The sequence below is a fragment of the Molossus molossus genome, unplaced genomic scaffold (genome assembly GCF_014108415.1).
Source record: "Molossus molossus isolate mMolMol1 unplaced genomic scaffold, mMolMol1.p scaffold_m16_p_18, whole genome shotgun sequence".
In the NCBI taxonomy this organism is placed as follows: domain Eukaryota; kingdom Metazoa; phylum Chordata; class Mammalia; order Chiroptera; family Molossidae; genus Molossus; species Molossus molossus.
Window position 1 is genome coordinate 47,390,998 of NW_023425353.1, and position 17,375 is coordinate 47,408,372.

The window sequence follows — 17,375 nt, forward strand, 5'->3', positions numbered from 1 at the left end:
AATAGTTTATAACGCCTCAGTGTAGGCATACAACCCAATATTAAGTCACAGCATCAAAATAAGGCTGGAAGGCATCATTTCCAAAATAACTGTCCACCTTCCTCGGCTCCTGGAACCTGGGAGGCAGGTGGCTCATTTGCGGGGAGATGCCGAAACAAGTGTAATCAGAGAATGGGGCGGGATCTTGGGATCGTGGAACTCAGTGCCAAGGGGAAAGCCGAACTGGGGTGTTAGAGAGGACGCCTGGCCCCCGTCCTGCATCGGCTAGCTCAGGGTGAGGCCTCGGGGTCTCCCGGGCAGTGCCAAACCCATGCCGAGTCACCGAGGAGTGAGCCTCCCTCCCTCCTAGGCTTCTCCTTCGATACCCATGTGGGAGGAGGGCCGAGGAGGACATTGGTGATACTAGGGTGATTGATGGTCGCACAGTGTTTTGCCAACAGCACAGTCTCCCAGACTTCAGCTCATCAGATGTGGCAGGTAGGACAGGCGTAGTAGGATGATCCTCGGTGTCCTGAGATTCAGAGAAGCTACGAGACCTGCCTAAAGCCACACCGCTGGCTTAAACCTGTGGGTTCTGCCCAACTCCAGCTCCCAGTATTTACAAAGAGAGTTCTTGTGAGCTTTTAATGCTGACAACTTTTCGGTAGCTGCGCCCATCTTTGCTCCCAAATCACATATTCTCTCATTTGCATATGTGATTTGATTTGATGGATGTACTAGTTTAATGTGGAATTTCCCCAAGTGCAAACTCCGCACACAGTGTATGAAATGTAATTTTAGGGAGTGTTGAATTTAGTATGGAATATTATCAAATCATGTAATGATACAGTTACTCCCTTTAAATATTCAGGCTTTATTACCAGTGAGAAAATCTCACTTTGATGCCAGAACAGCCTTAATTAATACCTCCTATTCCTTTGTTAATCCCCTTTTATACAGAGAGAGGACAGGCAACCATGCATACCTAGTCAACACTAAACTGTATTTATTTCAGAGTTGTGCACTGTTTCGGTGGCCAGACAGCACATATTGTAGGTTTAGCAGGGCATTCGGTGTTTGTTGCAACTCATTGACTCTATCTGCTATTGCATCATGAAAGCTTCATGAATGAACATTACTTTGTTCCAATAAAACTTTATTTACAAAAACAGGCAGTCGCCCTGAGAACGCTGTTTGTGTTCTACCCTCCTCTTTATAGAGAGGAATACGATTGTTTTTATAATAGTAGTAATATAAAACTCTCTAAATTTTAAGGGGAAAAATCAATTTAGACAGAAACCATAAGAGCACAGTGGCCTGTGAGTATGTGACAAATGGTGAAGGTCGTATGGGAAGATCTGAAGTTTGATAAAATCTGTTTTTATATGTTGCTGGTAATATGTTCTTGTATCTGAACAGGAATAGGGCAGAGTCTGGGGGAGTCTCAGCCCCCTCAGCCCCCTGTAGTGCCTCAGCCGTTGTCAGTACCCTGCTGACCCGGCCCTCAGCCCTTCCCCAGTCCTGAGCTGTACTTAGCTCGGCATGGGCAGTGGGGTCTTGCTTTCCTTGGATCCTCAGGGTTCAGTCCTGTCCTGGTACAAGGTAGCGTTGACGAATGGGGGGAACTATCAATATGAGATTCAAGCATTTAGGTGAACTGATGGAGGGAATAGGAGGAACCAGGGAGACCTCAAGTTGCACTGTTGACTCCCCCTTCTGTAGACCAGCAGGTAGAGCTGTGGCTTAAAGTGCAGACTTGAGGGGCATCCTGGGTTCGAATCCAGAAACCCCTCAGCTCTGTGTGATCTTGGGCAGGTTATTGAGCATCTTTGCGCCTCTGGTTCCCTCTCTAATAGTGAGACCCACCTCATATGGCTATTGGGAGGAAATGAATGAATTTATGGTAGGGACTAAAGACATTTCTTAGCTAAGTGTTAGCTCTCATTACTCTTCCTCCTGCTCTGATAATGACCCATTCTGGTCTCCTAAAAATGGCCTATTTTATCATCGATATGGTCGTTAGTGACTGTACAGAACAGCTAATGTTCCTTTCGGCCTAGTGGGCCATTTACTCACAACAAGGGTACTGTTAAATTTGACATTTGTCCTTGAGGGGCTCAGATGCAACACCCACAAAGCAAGATGTCGGTTCTGAGCCAGATGATCCTGTGCTGGGCTTCATGGCCCTTCATCTCTTACAGAATCAGCTCCAAATCTGTCAGCTTCAAGTCTGAGCCCTGCACAGCGGGCTCGGTCTGCCCAGCCTACCCAGGACCCTGTCGTGCTTCCCAAAATGGCCCGCATACCAGCTGCCACCGAGCACTGCGCATGTGCGCCCTGTGATGTGGCCTCGGGGTGTGCGTGCTGTTCTGTCTGCCTGGGATGCACACCCCGTCCCTCCCTCCCGCTCATCCTTCCAGCCATTGCTCCTTAACATGCAAACTCACTTCTCTAGCCACAGGGGGCAGATGTGTTACTCTCAGCTCTCTACAGTGTGGCCTGCTAGTGGCATCTCTGTTGGGTGATTTTGAAAGTCAAACTTGTTTTTGAGTTCCGGAGGTAGGTAGGGGTGTGTGTGTGTGTGAGAGAGAGAGAGAGAGAGAGAGGAAGAGGGAAAGAGAGAGAGAGAGAGAGGAAGAGGGGAAGAGAGAGAGAGAGAGAGGAAGAGGGGAAGAGAGAGAACATACACACATGTTCTCTGCTCAGGCTGTGAGCGTCTTAAAGGCAAGCACAGTCTCATCCTATTCCTAGTTGGTTCCTCAGCTGTAAGTCCAAAGCCTTGTTACTTACCAGGAATTTCTGGGATGGCTTGGAAACACAGTACTTGAGAAGTAGAGATTCTAAATCAGGGACTTCCGTCAGATCTTTCCAAGAGCCAGAGATTTGCATTATGTCCCACTGATAGAATGAGTCTGTTTTTGCCCTTTCTGCTCTGCCTTTTTCCCTCATTTGCATCATGTGAATACTGACATTCTACCCCTCCGATGACATGGTGTCTGGACCATGTGTGTCCATGGTGGATGTTTGTAAATAGGTCCCAATAGAGAAGATTTGTTTTCTCTCAAAATGGTACACACTGAGCATCATAGTTCATCAAATCTAGAATTTGTTAGGCGCACTATCGTGTTACGTGCCACGAACAAGCAAAGAGCAGCAATTAAACTGAGACACGCTGAAGATGCTAAGACAGGTGGTCATTTCAGAGCCGGAGAGGGGTAGACACCAAACCTCAGCCCTGTAAGAAAAGGAAGCATCTCACATTCTAGGCCGGGGATATTCTACGTTTTCATCTTGAGCTGTTTTTGTTTTGTTTGTTTTTTTCATTCTGCTTGAAATAGACATTGATAAAACCTCAGTGCCCAAAGACAATCCCCAGCACAGAGAGTTGGCTGAGTAAATATGCCAGTGCTTCTGAAACAGCTGGCACAGGGCCCTCTGTTTGGAAACAAACGTCTTTGTGAAAATAGCAACCTGAAACTGTCTCGCGGTCCCTGTGTTCCGGGGCGATGAACATGGTCCTCTGAGTACCTTCTCCCAATGACAGCAGTTCTCCGGAGGGTGATTACCTAACCTGCTCTGTACATCCATGCATGGAGCACGGTCTGGGACTTGCTCTTCTTGGAGTGGTCTCGAGCACTTACATCCGTCTCCTTTCCCTCTGCCCTCACAAAATACTGACTATCAGAGTTATTTCTCTCATCCTCCCCCCTTTAAAACAGGGAAGCAAAGATTTGATCAGTTATCCGATGGAGACAGGCATCATTTCAGTACTGGGGCCGAGTAGAGTGAATACCCTGTTTCCTCAAGAGAAGGAGTGTTTTTGTCCCAAAGACACGCTTCATTTTTCCAACATTTCATGGCATCAACATAAACTGCCCTCACGATTTTTAAAAATTTGGTTGCTTTCTTTTCAACATGATTTTAGGGCAGAAATGTTGTTTCGATGGAGAATGCAACCCCTACCCCCATTTTCCTTTGCGTCTGGGGGCATCTTATGACATAATTCGGCCAAGCCTATAAACAGAATTGTGATTCAGCAATATTGTTGAAATACGAAAACAACTAAGGGATTTCCCTGGTGTTTCAAAATGGGACCGCTTAGAAGAAGCCGCTCATGATAGGCCCTTCCGAACGGAGATACAAGTCGCTTCTAGTAAACTCTGTCGACGTGGGCTTTAATGAGGACAGGAAGAGGATCGAGTGCAAAATGTAATGAGTGAAGGATTCCCACTCGGTGTGCTGAAAGCGTTCGGACGAAATGCTTGAGCGAGTTTTAAACTGAAAGGAAACTTGGCTGTGGTGCTCTTGGACTTTGAGCTCTCAGAAATGTGAAAACATGCAGGCTCAGCATGTCCCCCTGCCCCCCCCCCCCAAAGGGGGCAGCCCAGTGAGTTGTTTCAGGAAGGGAGACATCAGGACTTCCTCGTGCTGGGTCCTGGGGCTGCGAAGTCACTGGGAGGTGGCTTTCCCCACGTTCCCCAGAGTAATGATGGTGTCCAGCCCTCAGAATGCGAAGCCCTGTTTTCCCAAAGAGTGCCTTGTGCGTGGCTCTGTGTTCCTTAGTAATGATGATGTCCGTCAAATTGGAACGTAGCGCTGCCTCTAAAAGCACTGACAAGACCAGGTGCTGGCGGGATGTGAAGCAACCAGAACTCATGCGTGGCTGGTGGAAGTATAACTCGAGACGAAGTTTGGAAAACAGTGTGGCGATCCCTTCCCAAGCTAATGTTCCTGTGTGACTCAGGGATTCCCCTCCTGGGAACGTCCTCAAGAGGTGTAAGTGCATAGGCCACCGAAAGATACGTACAAGAATGTTCACAGGGCCCTGGCCGGTCCCGGGTTCGGTTCCCACTAAGGGCACGTTCCTCAGTTGCAGTTTGTCCCCGGCCCAGTTGGGGTCGTGTGGGTGGCAGCCACTCGATGTGTCTCTCTCACATCTATGGTTCTCTCTCTCTCTTCCTCCCTCTCTCCCTCCTGCTCTATCTGAAGATAAATGCAAAAAATGTTCTCAGATGAGAATAAAAAAAAAAAAAAAAGAATGTTCACAGCAACTTTATTCCAAATAGTCCAAAGCTGGAGACAGCCCATGTGTCATCAGCAGTAAAATGTGTAAATACATTGTGACAAATTAAAATAACAATATGCAAAGCAATAAAAAAGAAACTGGTAAATGTGACAGCATGGAAGAATCTCATACACATAATGTTGAATCAAAGAACTCGGAATAAAACAGCATTCTTACATGTTTCCATTTGTATAAAATTAAAAATGAGCAAAACTACATGAGAGTTGAGCATGGTGGTTGGCCCCAGGATTTGAGAGGGGCACAGGGAGCCTGGTGGAGTCCTGGACACTCTAAAGAAGATTAATGGAGCATGTACATAACTAGGTATATGGTGTATGTTTCATCTCAGCCAAAAAGGAAAAGAAAGAGGAATTTGGAAGTAGTGTTGGAGAGGGTCAGGACGGCCATCCCTCCCGTGCCTAGAGAAATCACGTTATCACACGAGAAGTCTAACATCCTCTCTTTAGAAGACTCTTCCCTTTTAACATACTCACATTTCTTCAGGAGGTGTTTCGACCTCTCTGCCTTCTGCCTTTTCATCTGATTTGGCCCTTGATCACTGGCAGCTTTGAATGCGGAAAGAGCCCGGGCGATGGGATTATCCCCAACTCACTCAGTTCTCCCAGGATGGTTATGTAATACCTGTAATTGCATCAACCCACCTAACGAGCTTTTCCCTTCGGTGCCATGCCCTGCAAATTAATAGCCCATGGATCCATTTACAGTGTGTTGTGTTTTGGAAAACGATTGCAGCCATCAAATAATGAACAGCTTAAAAAAAAAAAAAAAAAAGATAACATAAGAATCGTTGTTTTTAAATGATGAATTATCAATCGTGTCTGTAAATTTCTCTTACATGTGTAGTGTAGTCAAAATGTGATTTGTGAACCTGTGTAGAATCTGGTTTAATTAGTCGACTGTTCTTTATTCCCATAATTTAAAAAAAGTCACAACAAGCTGTCTTTCCATGTTGATTCATTCGTTAAAGCCAGTGGAGCTTTAAACTAGTAAGTGATCATCAAATCAAGACTGGTTTAGAGACGTTAACTTGAAAGCTTGGTAGAATAGACAACCTACATTTTTTTAAATCCTCATCTGAGGAGATGTTTATTGATTTTTTTTTTTGAGAGAGAGAAAGAAACATTGATCGGTTGCCTCCTGAACATGCCCCAACTGGGGATTGAACCTGCAACCTAGGTATGTGTCCTGACTGGAAGTTGAACCTGAAACCTTTTCAGTGCATGGGACGATGCTTCAACCAACTGAGCCACCTGGCAGGGGCCATCCTACATTTTTTTTTTTTTTTTCAGCCTTCAAAGGAATTTCTCTGTGAGACTGTTCACCTTTAAAGGAAAAGTTCTGCGTTTATAGAAAGCTCATCTTAATTTATTTTTTTAATCCTCACTCGAGGACATTTTTGTATTTATCTTCAGACAGAGCAGGAGGGAGACAGGGAGGAAGAGAGAGAAAGAGAGAGAGAAACATTGATGTGAGAGACACATCGAATGGTCGCCACCCACACGTCCCCAATCTGGGCCAGGGACAAACTGCAACCAAGGTACATGCCCTTAGCAGGAACCAAACCTGGGACACTCTGGTCCGCAGGCCTACGCTCTAACCGCTGAGCCAAACCGGCCAGGGCAAGCTCATCTTAATTTTAAAAAAAAACAAAGGATTTAAAAAAAATGTTAGGATAATTGACTTAATAGAATGTAGGAAAATAAACCATGGAGTTTGATCTGTGCATCGAGTGTGCATGCTGGACAAGGGCTTCCGTTTGATTCTGGTGTTCCTGGGGGAGCAAAGTCCGAGGCAGGATTGTTGGCGTCCACAATGTGGAAACAGCCTCATTGTTCAGGAGAGTCACAGCTTTTCCCAGATACTGATGTTGGGGATGAATGTCTCCCAGGGGTCCTTGTATAGAGAGAACTGGGGGTGGGGAGGAGTGTTATTTAGGATGTCCTTGACATTTGTCGTTGCTCTTCCTTAGGACATCCCTCCATGTCGTTAAATCTCATCTGTTTTCCAAATTGCAATGAAAAGGTTATAGAAAACCATGGTCATCATTATGACCCTAAACCCTAAAAGAAATGACTGTGGATCTGACATTGAAGAGAGCACAATAAAGGTTGTCATCTCAGAATAAGGGGTGGCTCACCTCCTCATTCCATTTCAAATGTTATTATTTAACAGCTTGCTCCTTCAAATACTGTCTTTCTGGGTTATCTTCTCAGTTCCTATGAGATTTTTCCTTTTAAGGCAAAAAGAAACTACATTTTAAAACATTTATCTTTTTATTAAGGTAAACTTTACATCTCTGAAGGATGTGGACCTTAAATGTACTGTTTTATAAGGTTTGATAAATGTCTGCATCCTTTTAACCACCGTTCAAGTCAAGATGTTAGACTATGGGAACCTTCTGGGGTTGGAATATTCCTTATCTTGATTTGAGTGGGTTGCAGTTAAGGTAAATTACTCTGATGTCTGTCACCAGAGATTAGTTTTGCCTGATGACATTCATCGGCATGGAATCTACAGTCTGCCCTTTTGTATCTGCTGTCTTTCATTCATCATTCGGTTTGTAGGATTTTTCCATATTGGTGCATGTGCCGGCTGGTTGTTTGCTTCCCTTTTTGCTTACTGGTGTTCCATTTATAGGTATGCAGGTCTCACCTTCACGGATGTTTGGCCTTGTTTCCAGTTTGGGGCTGTTATGAATAAAACTGCCATGAACATCCTTGTACATGGCTTGTGTGGGACATAGACATTTATCTTAGGTATATACTCAAGAGAATAACTGGGTTATAGGGACATGCGTGTTTAATTTTATTTTTAAAAATGGCCAGTTTTCCTTATTTCTCTTGGGTAGATACCCAGAATTGGAATTACTGGGTCATAAGGACACGTGTGCTTAATTTGATAAATAATGGCCAGTTTTCTAGAGCGGTCACCTCCCATTTTATACTCCATCGGCAGTATTTCAGTCCTTTTAATCTTAGACGTTCTACTTGGTATGATGTGATATTTCATTGTGGTTTCAGTTTGCATTTTCTTTATGACTAATGATATTGCATTTATTAAAACTGAATGAAAACTGGAACTGGTTTTTTTTTTCATCTTTATTGTTGAATGTATTACAGATGTTCCTCATTTTCCCCCCCATTGACCCCCTCCTCCCCACTCCCGCCCCCCACCTGCCTTTTTGCACACTGTTGTCTGTGTCCATTGGTATGCATATATGCATATAAGTTCTTTGGTTTATTTCTTCCCACCCCCCAACCCCCTTCCCTTTGAGGTTTGCCAGTCTAGCAACCAATTTGTACTTCTTAATCTCTTCACCTTTTTCACCCATTCCCCCAACCCCCCTCCCATCTGGCAACCAACAAAATGTTCTCTATGTCTATGAGAATGTTTCTGTTCCGCTTGTTCATTTTGTTTGTAGATTCAATTTTTGATAGCTATGTATTCATTGCCATTTTGTTCATATTTTTTAAAATCTTTTTCTTCAAAAAGACCCTTCAACATTTCATATAATAACGGTTTGGTGGTGATGAACTCCTTTAGCTTTTCCTTGTCTGGGAAACTCTTTAGATGGCCATCGATTCTAAATGACAGCTTTGCAGGATAGGGTAATCTTGGTTGTAGGATCTTACTTTTCATCACTCTGAATATTTCTTGCCACTCCCTTCTGGCATGCAAAGTTTCTTTTGAGAAATCAGTTGACATCTAATGGGAACTCCCTTGTAGATTACTAACTGCTTTTCGCTTGCTGCTTTTAAGATTCTCTCTTTGTCTTGAACCTTCTGCATTTCGATGATGATGTGTCTTGGTGTTCATCTTGTTTGGGACTCTCTGTGCTTCCTGGACTTGTATGTCTGTTTCCTTCACCAAGTTAGGGAAGTTTTCTGCCATTATTGTTTCAAATAGGTTTTCGATTTCTTGTTCTCTCTCTTCTCCTTCTGGCACCCCCAAGATGCAAATGTTGGCACGCTTGAAGTTGTCCCAGAGGCTCCTTACACTATCCTCATTTTTTTGGATTCTTTTTTCTTTTTGCTGTTCTGATTGGGTGTTTTTTGCTTCCTTATATTCCAAATCGATGGTTTGCTTCTTGGCTTTACCTACTCTACTATTGAATCTGTGTAAATTATTCTTTATTTCAGTTAGTGCCTCCTTCATTTCTGACTGTGCATCCTTCATTTCTGACTGGTCCTTTTTTATGCTCTTGAGGCCCTCCCTAAGTTCACTGAGGTTCTCACTAAGTTCATTGAGCATCCTTATAAGCAGTATTTTGAAGTCAGCATCTGTTTTTGGTTGCTTATCTCCATTTCACTTAGTTCTTTTCCTAGGGTTTTGTTCTGTTCTTTCATTTGGGACCTGTTTCTTTGTCTCCTCATTTTGGCTGCCTCCCTGTGTTTGTTTCTGTGTATTGCTTAACAAGCGGTATGGAACTAGCTGAGACCAGATGCTGCTTGTTTGAAAGAATTTAGGAAAACCTGAAGCAGGATCCAAGACAAGCCAATCCTATGGTTAAGCAAGTGGCAACAGCTTGGGTGGGCCTCAAAGTTGGGTGGGGCGGGGCCTCAGGGAGTCACCAGGGCGGGGCTACCAGTGTGAGCCAGGTTGCTGGAGTCCCAGATATGGGGGCTGTCTGCCGTCCCAGGGAAGGGCTCACCAAAGGAACAAAGGCCTCTGACAGCACGTCTGTCCCAGAGAAAGCCCCCTCTCCAGCCCTCGCTCCAGTGCCAAACAGCTCAGTTCTTCCCTGTGTGTCTCTGGCGCCCCTCGAGCTGCCTCCCCTCCGAGCTTAGAGGGAGAGAGTCCGATAAGTCCGTGTGCGGGCCCTTTAAGGAGCTGCCTGGGGCTCCAGCCGCCTCAGCCTCCCTGAGCCTCAGTTCCCGCTGGTTTTTCCAGCCAGAAGTTATGGGGATTCTCTTCCTGGCACTGGAACCCTGGGCGGGGCACCTGGTGTGGGACGGGGACCCCTCAGTCCTCAGGGAGGACCTTCCCAGCCGAGGTGTCCTCCTGATTTTTATCTGCCACACGTGGGTGTGGGCCCAGCCCGTCCCCTCCGCCCTCCTACCTGTGTGGATGTGGCTGCTGCTTTAATTCCGTAGTTGTAGGACTTCCATTCAGCTCGATGTCAGGCGGGTTTGAATGATGGTTGTTCTGTAGTTTAGTTGTAACTTTGATGGGGTTGTGGGAGGAGGCGAGACCACGTTTACCTACCCACCATTGTGACCAGAAGTCTCTGAAACTGTTCTTAAATTAGAAATTATGAAACAAAACTATGCATGGTTTGAGCTCATAAAAACACAAAGTTTGGGCGATACAGCTCAAAATGTCTTGTTCTACTCTTTTTTGAACTTATCTGTATTTTCATTTTATTATTTCACTTCAGTGCACATCTATTAGTTGTATAATAAAGAAAAGAAGAAAAGCTATTATTTTCTTAAAAAGAGGTTCCCTTAGATTAAGGTAGAACTTTTGTTTTTCTATTTTTCTAACACTTTAGGCTAAGTAACATTGGGTATTGACAACACTTTAGATGGAAATGGTAGAAAAATAGATGCCTCTACTGTGTTCATCGGTCTGTTTCCCCAGGGGGAAACAAATCCATTCCATACATTTAGACATCTTGATGTCTGAGGATAACATCCATATTTACCTCAATTTAATAGATCATAAACCAGGGGTCAGCAAACTTAAGTCTGTGAGCCAAACGTGGCCTGCCGCCTGCTTTTATCAATAAAATTTTATTGGAACACAGCCGTGTATATTCATTCACATGTTATCTACGGCTGCTTCCCTGCTGCAGCCGCAGAGTTGAGTCGCTGCGACAGAGACCATATAGCCCACAAAGCCGAAAACATTTGTTATCTGGCCTTTTACGGAAGGAGTTTGCCAGCACCTGCCATAATCCATCCACTCTCTTTACGTTTTCTATTTTAATTCGAACACTGGTCATTCATTGAGCGTTGAGTTCAATGCCAAACATATGGGCAGTTAGTAACTGTACCTTCATTTCTGTCCAATTCACACGACCTACTCAGTGGTTATGTGCCTGACTGTCATGTCTTGATAATCTAATAGGGACCACATCTGATTTCAACCCTGGACTGAAAGTTCACAGATAAATCCTCTCCTAGAACCGCCCCCCAAATCCTTTTATGTGCGGTGCAGGAAAAACGAAAGGATTTTGTTCTGCATAGAAATGCAGCTAACTATAAAGCCATGTGACTTTTTAAAACACATACGAGCACTTATACATCCAACCAACAGCTCTTTTTTTGGGTGAAATAAAGAGAGGCTGTGAATAAATGAGCTTGATTTTCTTGTCTAGAAATTGGCTGCCAAGGGCCGTGCTGGCGGAAGAGAGAACACCGTCGTGAGCAGTGACAGAGTGGGAACGGGTAGCGTTTCAGGATGACTTCTTTTTGTCTAAATGGTCACGTGATAGTAAACCCCGTACGTTATATCCAGCGAAGTGCTCTAACATTTACATCAACTTACAACAAACGTATGACTCCTCACTGATGCCTTTTATAAACTACCAAAGAGGACGTCAAAACAAATAGACTTCAGTGGACTGGCTCTGTGTCCTGGCCCCTCTTACAGATGGACTGCAAGGCAGTTCCAAGTTTGGTAACTTGTCGTGTGAAGGTACACATCCCTACCCATTCCACATCTGTGTATGCAAAAAGGGAAAGTCCTTTGACAGATCACAGTGCTGGAGAAACAGAACATAGAATTGTGGTTCATTTTCTTGGCCCAAGGCTGCAGGAAAACCTGTGTCTTTGGCCTCCCCCATCAGACAGGCCAGGGCACTACTGTTCTCCTGAAATCTACTTCTGCACAATGCAGAGCCCCTCTCCGGTGGAGAAATGTCCTCTGTGCATGGTCTTGTCTCAGTAGAACTTCCCCGACCTATTTGCTTTCAAAACTTTGCCCACGTAAGTGATGCAACATCTTGCTGAGAATTTCCTCCTAGAAGCTAATTACACAGAACTAGGGGTGCTCCAAACATCGCCTCACATCCAACCTCATCACAGAGGTGCCTGCTTCAAGGGAGAATCAACATGTGGACTTGGCTGCTGCATCTTCTGAGTTATTCCTGGTGCCTCTAACAGTTTCTAGGATGTTCGAAAAAAGAGAGATCCACTGGGGCTTTGGTTCTGCTGGACTGGAATTCATTGATAATGGAGAAGAGATTCGTGCAATAGGCATGAATATGCCTTCTGCAGTTTAATGTAATACCAGCCAGTTAAAAAGTACTTATACTGCCCTGGCCGGTTTGGCTCAGTGGTTAGAGTGTCAGTCCATGGACCAAAGAGTTGTGGTTCGATTCTGGTCAAGGGCACGTACCTTGGTTGCAGTTTGGTTCCCAGCGCTGGTCGGGGTTGTGCTGGGGTCCTGCAGGAGGCAACTAGTTGATGTGTCTCTCTCACATCGATGTTTCTCTCTCTCCCCTTCCCTCCCACTCTATCTGAAGATACATAGAAAAATGTCCTCAGGTGAGGATTAAAAAACAAAAACAACAAGAAAAGTACTTACACTGAGAATCCCCAAGGTGAGACCTAGAGGCTAGCTGGGTGACCATGTGCAAGTCATTTAACCTTTCTGGGTACTACACGTCTATAAAACAAGAGCATTGAGGCAATGATTGGTAGGACCCCTCCAGACATCACACAATCTGAAACAATAGACTGCAACATTCCTTTAATTGAGTCAGCAAGACCTCTTCATTGAAAATCATATTTGCTTCCAGGATACAATGGCAGTGCAACCTAATTCATACTGGGCCCTGCTCATGCAATTTTCTAACATAATGATGTACCGGGATGGACTTGTGTGAGACACACAAAGGTTAATTACTTTTCCCACGAGAAGAAATAAAGTACTTAACGCAGAAGTGGTCAGGAGGAGGGGCTACACATGGAAGTTGAGAGAAGTCAGGTTGTAATTTTACACTCTGCACTCTAGGGATCTAGCGTGAATGTATAGATTTAAAAATCAGGAGAAGACTTGTATTTCCTATGTCCCTATACTGTCCCTAGACTACCATTGGGAAAGGAGAAATTGAGAGTGGGTGTAAACAGCCCTCAGTAGGAACAGGGAGCGGGGCACATCTGTGAGTGGGTGGCAGTATGCACCCCAAGCAAAGCTCACTCATCGCTGGCTTCCCGTCCTTAACTGAACGCATCCTTCACTTAGCAGGAAGGTTCTCTTCACCGTCCCTTGAAAGGGGAAGTTTTCTGGGGAAAGGTGGCAGGTTACATCACTCTTGGGAATTTAGGGGAAGGAAGTGTTGGCTCCATTTTGTCAGCACATGTGGAGGAGGAAGAAAGAGGCAAGTCTGAGGTCACTTTGGGAAGGTCGGAGGAGCAACGATGGAGAACTCCGGGAGGTCAGGCCTGGAATCAGCTCCAGTTTGGAAACTCAGCCCTGGGGAACAGATCTGCAGGTCTTCTCAGAATCTCCCCAACATCTCTGTTCTAGGCATCCCTTTCCTGCCCTGCTCACACATGTCTGTAATAGACTCTGGGATGTGTTTGGGTGTCATGGGCGTTGGCCCTAGGTTCTTGGCCCAGGGTTCTGTACACAGAGCAGGAGACGCAGGCTGATTGGTCTCCAAGTTCCCGTCCAGGGCGTGGCCCCGTAGGCACTGGATAAGGGACAAAGGAACGCACCATCAGAATCCAGTTTCTGGTCTACATGTTTACGGTGTCATCTAGAAAGTTCTCGTGGTCGCCAGAGCTCATGTTCAACACACAGAAATGTTTCGATGGATGACAGCTTTGCCGGAAAACCCAGTGCCCAGCACATAGCGGTACAATAACCATGAGCCCGAGTGTCACTGAGGATATCACTGGTTCCCAGTACGTTTTGCCAAGGTATCAGGAGCATTTCTCTTTACGTATGAGAAGCTGAGAGATGTCTGCCCAGTGGGGTGGCTCTCTCCCCTTGTTCTTGCTTGATTTCTGGCCCTTTGCAGGATAAATCAAGTCCTTGGAAATAGGAAGATTTTTTTGTACCCCCCAGATATCGGGTGTGGGTGAGGCAATCACTGTTTAAAGGAGGTGGGGGTCAGTTTTTTGTAAAGTGAATGATCCTTTTAGAACATGGGAGTCACCTTCAGGTAGCTGGATGTTAGCAAGAATCATGTGAAGCAAGCAAGAGATATACTATTTTAAAATCCTATTTAGAGCCCTAGGAATGTAAGATTTAGAGAACTAAAATGACTTGGCTAATGTCAGTGGCTAGTGGTGGAGGTGCCAGGAATAGAACCTGATTCTGAGTGCATTTATTACCACAGCATCTTGCTCTTGGGAGTACATTTTCACCACCGGAACCGAATAAACTGCAAATTAGAAGCATCTAGAAGTCAGGGACCGTGTTTGCCCCATGTTCCTTAACATGCTTTTTTAACATGATGAGAAAATAGCTTACCTATCACTTTCCCATTTGAATAAAGAATCAGCCCCGGCTCACACTTTCAGAATGAAAATGGGGAAAGACTAGCCATGAAGCTTCACAGTGATTCTTACAAACTCTTTTCCTCTTGCACGGGGCCTATTAGTAACATGGCATAATTTTTAACATTGGCCATTTTTAGTAATAGAAATAAGGAGGAGGGATAAAAACCTCTCATTCCCATTCTCATGTAAAATACAATTTGAAAATTGCTTCTTAAAAAAGTATAGCGTTACCGTCCTATGGGCAATGCCTAAGGCAGATGCATTTAATTTTCTCTGCTCTGACTTCAATCCAGCGTAGGTGGCTTCTTGCAGCTCGGAGGGGATTTGTTTCAAAAGTGAAGAAAATTCTTGCCCTGGCTGGTTTGGCTCAGTGGTTAGAGCGTTGGGCCTGCCGATCAGGGCGTTGCAGGTTCGATTCCGGTCAGGGGCACATATCTCGTTTGCAACCAGTTTGTGTATCTCTCCCACATTGATGTTTCTCTCTCTCCCTCCCTCCCACTCTATCTGAAGATTAATGGGAAATATCCTGGGGTGAGGATTAAAAAAAAAAAAGCCCTCCCCTCTCCAGCCTGTGTGGAGTCTGAGCCCGGGCCCTCACTCACCGCCAGGTCTGATGGAGTCTGAAAGCCCGCAGCCAATCCAGGACAACCTGTCTCTGTTACCAGCATAAACGTTCATTTTAAACTCACTCCTTGAAAAATCAGATTGAACACAGCAACAACAAAAAAGTAAAGAACATTAGTACTTTTGAGGTCACTTGCGTTAAGGTGTAGGCCAGAAAAAAAATCTAAGGATAATTTATAATCAGAACTTTTTTCCAAGAGAAATTAGGGTTTGATTGGAAAAGTTAGCAGCAGCCTCAGTTACCACCATTTTCTCTGTCTTGATTGGAATACAGAACTTAGGACAAGTCTTCTTCATCTCCTAAAGCTAAGAATTAAAACCGCAGATGAACGAACCACCTTCAAAAGGAGTTCATTCTCGCTCCACGTGGAAAAGGTTGGCTTTGATGGCTCTGGGGACATGATCAGAAACTATACTTTATGTGGACCATTTTCAGTGTTCACCCTCATGAAGTGGACTGCCAAAGCTCTTCAAAAAGTCCACACACTTGTGGTGTTATATGGATGGGGAATAAAAAACACTAAAAATATCTCCCTATCATAAAAATAAAATTCCAAGGATGCTGGGGTGTCCTGTGTGTTTTGGGGTAAAACATTCAATATTTGCTTCAAGACAAAGACAAGATAAACAAAATTAAAGGCTGGTGTCCCTTTGCCGGAAGAGGCAGAGGACCGAAGGGAACCTGCTGTGGAGAAGGGCTGGATGCAGACAGGGGCCTGAAGGTGGACATTATGCGACACCAGACTGCCCCGTCTCCTGTCCTCAACAGCAGGCTCCGTGTGCAGAAAGTCTGCCTGCCTTGTCTTTACAGACCCCTCTGAAAAGTTTCTGGCTCATGCCTTCATGAGTTCACTCAATTACGCACATATTTCTTGAGTATTTACCATTTTGTCTTTCAACAAAAAATATTTATTGTGTGTCTGTTACATGCCAGATGCTGCTTTAGGTGCAGAGAGTCAACATTAAAGAAAGTCTCCGATGTCATGGAGCTTCTGCTTGGGGCAGGGGAGAGGGTTGACAGATGTTAGTAATAAGCCATTTGATGCAACGTATCAGGTGGCCATCACAGCTTAGAACTCACTGTGTTGTACAATACTTGCAGCTACTGAGCACTTCAGATATAAAGAAAAACATAAAGCAGAGCATTATGGGGCTGATGGGGGCTATTTGATGAAGGGTGGTCAGGGAACATGTCTGGCAAGGTACCATTTGGGCAAGGACATGAAGGAAACAAGAGAGTGAGCCAGGTAGGCGTGAGGGAAGGAGGGCTCCAGCCAGGCGACCAACGGGCAAAGCTCTGTGTCCGTGCTGAGGGTTGAGCGGTCAAGGAAATGGACACAGTCATGGTCCATGCTCTTGGACCTTCTATTTTATAGGTCAGATAGACATTAAACTAGGAAAATGCATATATAATAAAAGCATATATAGAGTTAAATATCATGCTGTGATAGAAAACAAGTAGGAGAAAGGACTTAGGATTGGCTGATGAGAGAAGACCTCAGGGAGGAGGCATGGAGTCTGAAAAGGTGATGATTGCAGAGGCCATTAGAGGCGGTGGGAACAGCATGAGGAAAGGTCTAGAGGCAGAAATAAGTCTGTCTTCTGGGAACCCACATGAAGAAGACCAGTGGGGCGGGGCATAGTGAGCGAGGGAGGAAGTGGTCCTTCGTGCCATTGGAGAGGAAGCTAGAAGGGAGGTTGGCAGGCTCCTGTAGTTCACTAAAGGAGTTTGACTTTATTCTCAGTGTAATGTGGCACCATTGATGAGTGATAAACCCTGAGCAACGCAGTCATATTCGCAGTTTTAGAACATTGTCGCCTGATGCGGGGGATGGGCGGGGGAAGGAGTCTGTAGTGAAAGTGGGACCAGTTAAGAAGTCCAGGCAAGAGATGATGATGGCTGAGGCTGAGATAGTGGCTGTGAAAAAACAGAATTTGAAAATAAAGAGAACTGGGTGTGTTTTGATAAATAAATTAGAAATAGAACCAGCATTACATCTCACATAAAAGGCACATGGGGAATATTTGGATGGATGGATGGATGGGTGGGTGAGTGGGTGGATGGGTGGATGGGTGGATGGGTGGAAAGACTAGTGGGTGGGTGGGTGGATAGATGGATGGATAGGTGGAAAGACTAATGGGTGGGTGGGTGGGTGGATGGATGGATGGATAGGTTGATGGATGGATGGATGGATGGATGGATGGATGGATGGATGGATGGATGGATGGAT

The 17,375-nt window shown here is 45.0% G+C and overlaps 1 protein-coding gene across 1 annotated transcript in view; it reads left to right on the forward strand.

Moving 5' to 3' along the window:
- Positions 1-17,375, forward strand: part of RARB (retinoic acid receptor beta) — a 168,650-nt gene that overhangs the window by 82,723 nt on the left and 68,552 nt on the right. The gene's annotated exons all lie outside the window — the stretch shown is intronic.